The sequence below is a fragment of the Gopherus flavomarginatus genome, chromosome 12 (genome assembly GCF_025201925.1).
Source record: "Gopherus flavomarginatus isolate rGopFla2 chromosome 12, rGopFla2.mat.asm, whole genome shotgun sequence".
In the NCBI taxonomy this organism is placed as follows: Eukaryota; Metazoa; Chordata; order Testudines; family Testudinidae; genus Gopherus; species Gopherus flavomarginatus.
In genome coordinates this window covers 31,905,966-31,918,060 of record NC_066628.1, presented here as the reverse complement: position 1 = coordinate 31,918,060, position 12,095 = coordinate 31,905,966, and positions in this window count along the sequence as shown.

The window sequence follows — 12,095 nt, the reverse complement described above, 5'->3', positions numbered from 1 at the left end:
CAGCCAGCAGACTTGGGCCCTCTGGTACAAGTGAATTCTAGTGCCAAGGACTCCTCATTGAAAATGCCCTGTCCGCTACACCTGATATTTAATCTAGCAGGTCACAGTTTCCATGCCAGCTGCAGAGAAAACTTTGTTCCAGTAGCCAATTGGCTACTTAAATGCAGTTGGGATCTAGTGGGACACCTAAACTGCACTTCAGGACAAGCACTTTCTTTGGTTTTGTTAGCAATTAAAATAGGCAAGTAAATCCAAGTATGCAAAGATTCCATATATAATGGAGCAGTGCTGTATGTGGGGGAAATCCCTCAAAATCCCTGCAGAGGAACAATCTGTCCTTAGGCATGAGACAGGCTGTTATCTTACAGAATGCACAGACTATTAACAGCAGTCAGACAATTATGCAGGCCATTTTTTATCCAAGCCATAGTATTTTCCTGGGTGACTTTGTGGGCAGAGAGTTCCACAAGCTATGTATTCATTCTGGAAAGAAATATTTTCCTTTGGTGCTTTTAAATTTACTTCCCTTTTAAAGTCATTGAGTGTCCCCTTGTTCTGGTTTATGTAACAGGGTAAAAAAGAAAGGACTGGACAGTTCTCACTGTGTCCTTCCTAACTGGTGGTGCTAATGACCCACATAAGAACACAGCCAGCAAATTCCAGTGGAGAATGAGTGAGTTATATGTGTCAAGTATCAGAGGGTAGCCGTGTTAGTCTGGATCTGTAAAAGCAGCAAAGAATCCTGTGGCACCTTATAGACTAACAGACGTTTTGGAGCATGAGCTTTCGTGGGTGAATACCCACTTCCTCAGATGCATGTAATGGAAATATCCAGGGGCAGGTATATATATGTGTGCTAGCAAGCAAGCTAGAGATAACGAGGTCAGTTCAATCAGGGAGGATGAGGCCCTGTTCTAGCAGTTGAGGTGTGAAAACCAAGAGAGGAGAAACTGGTTCTGTAATTGGCAAGCCATTCACAGTCTTTGTTCAATCCTGAGCTGATGGTGTCAAATTTGCAGATGAACTGAAGCTCAGCAGTTTCTCTTTGAAGTCTGGTCCTGAAGTTTTTTTGCTGCAGGATGGCCACCTTAAGGTCTGCTATAGTGTGGCCAGGGAGGTTGAAGTGCTCTCCTACAGGTTTTGTATATTGCCATTCCTAATGTCTGATTTGTGTCCATTTATCCTTTTCCGTAGAGACTGTCCAGTTTGGCCGATGTACATAGCAGAGGGGCATTGCTGGCATATGATGGCGTATATTACATTGGTGGATGTGCAGGTGAATGAACCAGTGATGGTGTGGCTGATCTGGTTAGGTCCTGTGATGGTGTCGCTGGTGTAGATATGTGGGCAGAGTTGGCATCGAGGTTTGTTGCATGGATTGGTTCCTGAGCTAGAGTTATTATGGTGTGGTGTGCAGTTACTGGTGAGAATGTGTTTCAGGTTGGCAGGTTGTCTGTGGGCAAGGATTGGCCTGCCACCCAAGGCCTGTGAAAGTGTGGGATCATTATCCAGGATGGGTTGTAGATCCTTGATGATGCGTTGGAGGGGTTTTAGCTGGGGGCTGTATGTGATGGCCAGTGGAGTCCTGTTGGTTTCTCTCTTGGGTTTGTCTTGCAGTAGGAGGCTTCTGGGTACACGTCTGGCTCTGTTGATCTGTTTCCTTATTTCCTCGTGCGGGTATTGTAGTTTTGAGAATGCTTGGTGGAGATCTTGTAGGTGTTGGTCTCTGTCTGAGGGGTTAGAGCAGATGCGGTTGTACCTCAGTGCTTGGCTGTAGACAATGGATCGTGTGATGTGCCCGGGATGGAAGCTGGAGGCATGAAGGTAGGCATAGCGGTCGGTGGGTTTTCGATATAGGGTGGTGTTAATGTGACCATCACTTATTTGCACCGTGGTGTCAAGAAAGTGGACCTCCCGTGTAGATTGGTCCAGGCTGAGGTTGATGGTGGGGTGGAAGCTGTTGAAATCATGGTGGAATTTTTCCAGAGTCTCCTTCCCATGGGTCCAGATGATGAAGATGTCATCAATGTAGCGTAGATAGAGAAGGGGTGTGAGTGGACGAGAGCTGAGGAAGCGTTGTTCCAGGTCGGCCATGAAGATATTGGCATATTGTGGGGCCATGCGGGTGCCCATAGCAGTGCCACTGATCTGGAGATATATATTGTCATCAAATTTGAAATAGTTGTGTGTAAGTATAAAGGCACAGAGCTCAGCAGCCAGTTGTGCTGTGGCATCATCAGGGATAGTGTTCCTGACAGCTTGTATTCCATCTGTGTGTGGGATGTTTGTGTAGAGAGCCTCTACATCCATGGTGGCTAGGATGGTGTTTTCTGGGAGGTCACCAATGCATTGTAGTTTCCTCAGGAAATCAGTGGTGTCACGGAGATAGCTGGGAGTGCTGGTGGCATAGGGTCTGAGTAGAGAGTCCATATATCCAGATAGTCCTTCAGTGAGAGTGCCAATGCCCGAGATGATGGGGCGTCCAGGATTTCCGGGTTTGTGGATCTTGGGCAGTAGATAGAATAACCCTGGTCGGGGCTCTAGGGGTATGTTGATTTCTTCTGGTGTTAGTGTAGGGAGTGTCCTGAGTAGATGCTGTAGTTTCTTAGTGTATTCCTCAGTGGGATCTGAGGGAAGTGGCCTGTAGAATTTGGTATTGGAGAGTTGTCTGGCTGCCTCCTTTTGATAGTCAGACCTGTTCATGATGACAACGGCACCTCCTTTATCAGCCTCTTTGATGATAATGTCAGGGTGGTTTCTGAGGCTGTGGATGGCATTGCGTTCTGCACGACTTAGGTTGTGAGGCAAGCGATGTTGTTGTTCCACGATTTCTGCCTGTGCACGCCGGCGGAAGCATTCAATGTATAGGTCCAGGCTGTCATTTCGACCCTCAGGAGGAGTCCATGTGGAGTTCTTTTTCTTGTGCTGTTGGTGGGAGGGCACCTGCGTATCAGTGCACTGTTCAGTGTTGTCCTGGAAGTATTCTTTGAGTCGGAGACGGCGAAAGTAGGCTTCCAGATCGCCACAGAACTGTATCATGTTGGTGGAGGTGGCAGGGCAGAAAGAGAGTCCCCGAGATAGGACAGACTTTTCTTCTGGGCTGAGTGTGTAGTTGGATAGATTGACGATATTGCTGGGTGGGTTAGGGGTACCACTGTTGTGGCCCCATGTGGCAGGTAGGAGTTTAGACAGCTTACAGTCCTTTTTCCTTTGAAGAGAGGTGAAGTGAGTAATGTAGATCTCCTGTCTTATTCTAGTGAAGTCCGTTTGTATAGAAGTTTGGTTATTAATGAGAGTCTCCAGGTTGGAGAGCTCTTTTTTGATGTTTTCCTGTTTGCTATATAGGATGCTGATCAGGTGGTTCCTCAGTTTTTTTGATAGAGTATGACATAATCTCTCACTGTGGTCTGTGTGTGGTCTTGACACCATGCAAGGCACTGCATTTAGCCGTATGGAATGGAAATCCATCAACCTCATGAAGAAACTTGCACAAATACAGACAGATATCATCTTCCTTTCCAAATGCAAACGGATGGACATCATACCAAATGGACTAAAGGTAAAAAATCCACTGCTATCTACATACTACACAGACCACAGTGAGAGATTATGTCATACTCTATCAAAAAAACTGAGGAACCACCTGATCAGCATCCTATATAGCAAACAGGAAAACATCAAAAAAGAGCTCTCCAACCTGGAGACTCTCATTAATAACCAAACTTCTATACAAACGGACTTCACTAGAATAAGACAGGAGATTTACATTACTCACTTCACCTCTCTTCAAAGGAAAAAGGACTGTAAGCTGTCTAAACTCCTACCTGCCACATGGGGCCACAACAGTGGTACCCCTAACCCACCCAGCAATATCGTCAATCTATCCAACTACACACTCAGCCCAGAAGAAAAGTCTGTCCTATCTCGGGGACTCTCTTTCTGCCCTGCCACCTCCACCAACATGATACAGTTCTGTGGCGATCTGGAAGCCTACTTTCGCCGTCTCCGACTCAAAGAATACTTCCAGGACAACACTGAACAGTGCACTGATACGCAGGTGCCCTCCCACCAACAGCACAAGAAAAAGAACTCCACATGGACTCCTCCTGAGGGTCGAAATGACAGCCTGGACCTATACATTGAATGCTTCCGCCGGCGTGCACAGGCAGAAATCGTGGAACAACAACATCGCTTGCCTCACAACCTAAGTCGTGCAGAACGCAATGCCATCCACAGCCTCAGAAACCACCCTGACATTATCATCAAAGAGGCTGATAAAGGAGGTGCCGTTGTCATCATGAACAGGTCTGACTATCAAAAGGAGGCAGCCAGACAACTCTCCAATACCAAATTCTACAGGCCACTTCCCTCAGATCCCACTGAGGAATACACTAAGAAACTACAGCATCTACTCAGGACACTCCCTACACTAACACCAGAAGAAATCAACATACCCCTAGAGCCCCGACCAGGGTTATTCTATCTACTGCCCAAGATCCACAAACCCGGAAATCCTGGACGCCCCATCATCTCGGGCATTGGCACTCTCACTGAAGGACTATCTGGATATATGGACTCTCTACTCAGACCCTATGCCACCAGCACTCCCAGCTATCTCCGTGACACCACTGATTTCCTGAGGAAACTACAATGCATTGGTGACCTCCCAGAAAACACCATCCTAGCCACCATGGATGTAGAGGCTCTCTACACAAACATCCCACACACAGATGGAATACAAGCTGTCAGGAACACTATCCCTGATGATGCCACAGCACAACTGGCTGCTGAGCTCTGTGCCTTTATACTTACACACAACTATTTCAAATTTGATGACAATATATATCTCCAGATCAGTGGCACTGCTATGGGCACCCGCATGGCCCCACAATATGCCAATATCTTCATGGCCGACCTGGAACAACGCTTCCTCAGCTCTCGTCCACTCACACCCCTTCTCTATCTACGCTACATTGATGACATCTTCATCATCTGGACCCATGGGAAGGAGACTCTGGAAAAATTCCACCATGATTTCAACAGCTTCCACCCCACCATCAACCTCAGCCTGGACCAATCTACACGGGAGGTCCACTTTCTTGACACCACGGTGCAAATAAGTGATGGTCACATTAACACCACCCTATATCGAAAACCCACCGACCGCTATGCCTACCTTCATGCCTCCAGCTTCCATCCCGGGCACATCACACGATCCATTGTCTACAGCCAAGCACTGAGGTACAACCGCATCTGCTCTAACCCCTCAGACAGAGACCAACACCTACAAGATCTCCACCAAGCATTCTCAAAACTACAATACCCGCACGAGGAAATAAGGAAACAGATCAACAGAGCCAGACGTGTACCCAGAAGCCTCCTACTGCAAGACAAACCCAAGAGAGAAACCAACAGGACTCCACTGGCCATCACATACAGCCCCCAGCTAAAACCCCTCCAACGCATCATCAAGGATCTACAACCCATCCTGGATAATGATCCCACACTTTCACAGGCCTTGGGTGGCAGGCCAATCCTTGCCCACAGACAACCTGCCAACCTGAAACACATTCTCACCAGTAACTGCACACCACACCATAATAACTCTAGCTCAGGAACCAATCCATGCAACAAACCTCGATGCCAACTCTGCCCACATATCTACACCAGCGACACCATCACAGGACCTAACCAGATCAGCCACACCATCACTGGTTCATTCACCTGCACATCCACCAATGTAATATACGCCATCATATGCCAGCAATGCCCCTCTGCTATGTACATCGGCCAAACTGGACAGTCTCTACGGAAAAGGATAAATGGACACAAATCAGACATTAGGAATGGCAATATACAAAAACCTGTAGGAGAGCACTTCAACCTCCCTGGCCACACTATAGCAGACTTTAAGGTGGCCATCCTGCAGCAAAAAAACTTCAGGACCAGACTTCAAAGAGAAACTGCTGAGCTTCAGTTCATCTGCAAATTTGACACCATCAGCTCAGGATTGAACAAAGACTGTGAATGGCTTGCCAATTACAGAACCAGTTTCTCCTCTCTTGGTTTTCACACCTCAACTGCTAGAACAGGGCCTCATCCTCCCTGATTGAACTGACCTCGTTATCTCTAGCTTGCTTGCTAGCACACATATATATACCTGCCCCTGGATATTTCCATTACATGCATCTGAGGAAGTGGGTATTCACCCACGAAAGCTCATGCTCCAAAACGTCTGTTAGTCTATAAGGTGCCACAGGATTCTTTGCTGAGTTATATGTGGTCCCTGTCATAATGTTCAGTTCACCCACAGTTTGCATAGTCAAAGCCCTCTTGATGTTAAACAGCGTATTCAATGACCTACAAGCAACTCACCTTCCTGTCGCTCTGCAGTGTCCTGCTTATTATAAGTGTACTCCTGACCCTGTCTAAAACTAGTGTCCTGCTGCTTCTGTCCCCACAGATACAAAATCCTGAATGCCTCAGCCATTCCCGAAGGCCAGTTCATTGACAGTAAGAATGCTCCAGAAAAGCTTCTCTCCTCCATTGATGTCTATCGCAGTCAGTACAGATTAAGCCACAGTAAGGTAATGCTCATATGTAGAGGTGAGCAGGCACCTCCATCTGGGGAGGGGCAGCATGACACATGACAATAAGCAGCGGGGAAAATTCATGAATACTGTACCGAACTAGAGCCTGAGATTTGATTTGCTATTTTCACACTCTTCTTGTATTCATTTCTTATAAACACAAAGGCAGGAAGTCCAGTTCTACAACTGTTCATAGAAAACAAAACCCAAGTTCACCATCAAATGAAGAAACAAACTCCAGTAGGGGTGAGAGCAAAAGAAGAAGGCTGCCACCTGCAGGGCTGTGTGTGCAGCTGGTCTCTGAGCTCTGCTAACAGCAATGCCATACTGCCACAACAAGAGCCATGCTGGTTGTGCCCCTGTTAGATCTGGTGTCTGCACTCAGCCCAAACATGCCCTTCTGGGCAGACTTGTTTCGCCCTCCATGGCTTTCTCTCTCCGTCACTGTATCTGAGCTGGTGTGCAGGAAAGCAACAACACACCTGACATGCAGGTTCCATGGCTTGGATGTCCCAGACCCATGCGGAACAATGCCTTTTAATGGGTGAGACAAGCTCTAGGCACTTTGCAGAAAGCCTGCTTTGCTTTCCCTGCATGAGCTCATAGGTGGCAGGAGAAGGAGCCTTTGGCCACAGGGCATTTTGATTTTTGGAAGAGCCTCCCATGGTCCATGGTAATTGCTTTGATATGCTGCAAAAATTGAAAATAAACCCTGGAAAATGGAACATTCCAGCCCCACTACTCTCATCAGCAGCTTCTTGGGATGTAGACAGCATCTGCACAGGGGGAAGGACAGGTGGGGGGCACAGGGAGCAGTCACTACTACAGTTAACAGCACTTATGGAAGACATCTCTGTATGTTTCTCTGGCAATGTGCAGTCCAGTTTATTGTGTGACTGCTCAGCAGGCGTGCTGAGCTGCAGTGGGTAGTGTATGGGTGAGCAACAGAACTGAAAGGGCTGTTATGAATTCATGAGCATTGCTGTAGTAATATCACTTCTCTCCCCCTTTGCTTACCAAGATCATTTGGCTTTGAATGGAGCCGGAGAAAACTACTTGGCTGGCTCCTAAGTCACCTTGCTGCCAGGGGGATGCTAGTGCCCCACCCTGATAACTCATTAATGGCTGTAAGCTTGAGCTCCCTAGCCAGATGTGGCATTGTCATAGGGCTTTGCTTTAGTAATTTGAATGTCATGAGATTACGGCGGGCCCTGAGAGCATGAGAGCAGAGCTAGAGTGACATGGGGAACAGGCTCATGCAGTATTCTTGCCGGCAAGTTAAAGAACTATGGGCTGGATGAATGGACTATAAGGTGGATGGAAAGCTGGCTAGATCGTCAGGCTCAACGGGTAGTGATCAACGGCTCCATGTCTAGTTGGCATCTGGATTCAAGCAGAGTGCCCCAAGGGTCAGCCCTGGGACCGGTTTTGTTCAATATCTTCATTAATGATCTGGAGGATGGCATGGACTGCACCCTCAGCAAGTTTGCAGATGACACTACACTTGGAGGAGTGGTAGATATGTTGGAGGGTAGGGATAGAATACAGAGGGCCCTAGACAAATTAGAGGATTAGGCCAAAAGAAACCTGATGAGTTTCAACAAGGAGAAGTGCAGAGTCCTGCACTTAGGATGGAAGAATCTCATTCACTGTTACAGACTAGGGAGCAGGCTAGGAAGCAGTTCTGCAGAAAAGGACCTAGGGGTTACAGTGGATGAGAAGCTGGATATGAGTCAACAGTGCGCCCTTGTTGCCAAGAAGGCTAATGGCATTTTGGGTTGTATAAGTAGGTGCATTGCCAGCAGATAGAGGGATGTGATCATTCCCCTCTATTTGACATTGATGAGGCCTCATCTGGAGTACTGTGTCCAGTTTTGGGCCCCACACTACAAGAAGGATGTGGAAAAATTGGAAAGAGTCCAGCGGAGGGCAACAACAATGATTAGGGAGCTGGAGCACATGACTTATGAGGCGAGGCTGAGGGATATTGTTTAGTCTGCAGAAGAGAAGAATGAGGGGGGATTTGATAGCTGCTTTCAACTACCTAAAAGGGGGTTCCAAAGAGGATGGATCTAGACTGTTCTCAGTGGTACCAGATGACAGAACAAGGAGTAATGGTCTCAAGTTGCAGTACGGGGAGGTTTAGATTGGATATTAGGAAAAACTTTTTCACTAGGAGGATGGTGAAGCACTGGAATGGGTTCCCTAGGGAGGTGGTGGAATCTCCTTCCTTAGAGGTTTTTAAGGTCAGGCTTGACCAAGCCCTAGCTGGGATGATTTAGTTGGGAATTGGTCCTGCTTTGAGCAGGGGGTTGGACTAGATGACCTCCTGAGGTCCCTTCCAACTTGATATTCTATGATTGGAATTATTTTTGCAATGAATAGTTTGCTGTACCTTAAGGAAAATATTTGAGTTTCTCTGATAGGTATGTGCTCCTAGCACTCCCACCCCATCTGGTCAGACATACATGTTTCAATCCCTTTTTATTCTTCAAAGAAACAAGCTTCTCTTCCTTTTGGTGTTGGTCTTAATATTCTCAAGCACCAGCCTACAGCTTATCTTCTTGCAGCCAAAAAAGAATTCAGCAGCTCTCAAGTTGCTACTGGAGTTTTTGTGTGACGTTCAGGACTTGGCCTAACTGAAGGCGGTTCTGTTGAAAGAAGTTTTGGGTAGAAACAGACAAACTGGTTCAGATAAAATGAGAAGTGATCCAAAGCCTAAAGCTCAAGCAAAACCTGAGCCTTTCTTGTGGTTCTGTAATGCTTGATAAAGTAATGTAGTGCTCGTGTGTGTCTCTCTCTTTGCAGCTAGAGTAAAGGTGGGGTGATTTTGCGGGGGAGGGGATCAGCAAGCCAGTACTTGAGGCTCTTGTGCAGGGGTAGGCAACCTATGGCACGTGTGCCGAAGGCGGCACGTGAGCTGATTTTCAGTGGCACTCACACTGCCCGGGTCCTGGCCACCGGTCCGGGGGACTCTGCATTTTAATTTAATTTTAAATGAAGCTTCTTAAACATTTTAAAAACCTTATTTACTTTACATACAACACTAATTTAGTTATATATTACAGACTTGTAGAAAAAGACCTTCTAAAAACATTAAAATGTATTACTGGCACGCGTAATCTTTAATTTAGAGTGAATAAAAGACAACTTCTGAAAGGTTGCCAGCCCCTGCTCTTGTGTTCCAAAACCTAAGCTTTTATCTAAAAAGAAATCCAGGGCCAGACCCTCAGCTAAAGTGAAGGAGCCTACAGTGCAAGTTGGTCAGGTTGTTGATGCACAGATGGAGTAGTGCTGGGGCTGCTTTTGCAGGGCCAGTCCCCCCGTCTAAGTTAGAATAGTTCTCAGGCTACTCTAACATATCCTTGCTGCTGGCAGTTTCTACATGTAGAATCAACAGCTGGGCCCTGGAACCATGTACAAATCACATCCCTTTCCTTCAGCTGTGTCTTCTGTGTTGGCAGTAGGGAAAGAAAAAGGATCAAACTCTCTATATCAGATCTATGCTCCTGGAGGTTTCCCTTTGGTTGGATCAGGATAATCTTCCAATGACTGAGATGCTGGCTCTGACCAGAGTCTTAGAGCAGCTGTAGTACACCTGGGGCTCTGAGTGTAAGCCTCTAACCCTCAAAGCCACAATGATAATCTTCTGAATAGATGAGCGATGTTGCTAAATGCAGTAATGTCTGCCAGAGTCTGCAGCCAGCCTGAGGGACCAATCACTGGTTTCAACGTACTGTAGGCCTGGTTTGCAGCTTGGCCTCAGATTGTTCTCTAGTTTTAAAAGAAAAAATGTGGTGGCTGCACTGAACAGTAGGCACAGCTGGTAGGGTGATGACCTCTGTCCTGACTGAAACACTGGGGACTAAGCCCTGTCCCTCCAGAGCTAAAAGTATGAGCTGTTATAGCTCGAACTAAAGCTCTCTAGCTGGGTGTTGTAACAAACACACACTCTTATCTTCTGATACAGAGGAAGGTTGGTCCAGCGGTTCCAGCATTGGTCTAGGACTTGGGAAACCCAGATTCAGTTCCCTGCTCCACTACAGACTTCTTGTGTGACATTAAACAAGTCACTTAGGACCAAATCCTTAAAGGTATTTAGGTGCCTCCCCCCCCATCCCACAGATTTCAGTGGACGTTCAGTGCCTACACATCTTTGAGGATCTGGGCCTTAGCTTCTCAGTGCCTCTGTTCCCCATCTGCAAAACAGTAAGAACAGCATTGCTCTACCTCCCAGTGGTGTTGACGATAAATACTTTAAAGATTGTGAGGTGCTCAGATGCTTGTTGGGGGGGCCAGGTAGACCCACATTCCTGCAGTACAGTGGCATTTATACCCCTAAGTACTCTGCAGACTCAAACGAGTGCTACCTGAACTTCATTGCTGGTGCAACATTACACCCACTGCTCAAATTTGGACCCTGCGTTCCTAGTTCCAACTATGTCAGAGCACGGTTTGTCCAAGCTGGAAATCAAGGAGGTGATGGTGACGCCCGGTTGCCCAGCCCTGGTGGAAGTTAAAGCAGCAAGGGACGCTCTCCAGTTCTGGTCACTGTTAAGGGAACTAACTGCAATGGAGAATGTAGCAAAGTGGAGCTTGTCTGCACCACTCCCTAACTCACCATCTCTTCGTTATGCCAGCTGGCATCAGAGGAGGAGACTGAATGAGAGTATAACTGTACTGTGCTTGTATCTGCATGAAGGCAAAGAGTATGAAAAATTAGTAAAATGAGCTAGCAATGATACTAACAGAGAGAGTGGTTGTAATCAAAACTGGAATGGGAGTGTTCATATTGATGGCACTCTCTCTATGTCTGGGGAGAAAGAGGAAGGAAGCAGCGGTGGGGAGGTGGTGCTACATGGTAAAGGTGTACACGATTTGCAGTGAGGTGCAATTTTGTCATGAAAAAGCTACTTTGGAGGAGGATATAAAAACAAAGGAGAAATGCTGCAGTGGGGCTCTGCCACAGCCACTGCCCCAGGACTAGAAGGCGGCAAGAATGAAAGTGATAGATCAATCTTCAGCGAACTCAAGACTTCAGGATATCACCCAAATGGTGGATTTTAACAATCTAGGAATCTGCTGGGTGACGAGCAGAGCTACATATGGTCATCGCCCACAGAGAGCTATCCATGAGACAACTTCATAATCCAGTAAGTAAAAGACCCAATCAGAACAGAAGACATTTCTTACCAGTGGGTAGGAATTTATTGTGAATGCGAGAGTAATACGGAAATAGCACTAATGTCAGTGTCCTCACAGAGGCCAACATCTTGTGCTGAGACCCTGATTATCCAGTGCCAGCTGATGTGGAGTGGGCACCGTGTGCGTATGCCTGATGTTCACTTACTGACACAACTGCTCTACGCCTAACTCACCGAAGAAAAAAGGAAATGGGAAGTCCAAAAGAAACGCTTTAAAGACATCTTCAAGATAAACGTGAAGAAAGGTGGCATCGACACCGCACATTGGGAGATAACTAGTGAAGACTTGTCGGAGAAGGAA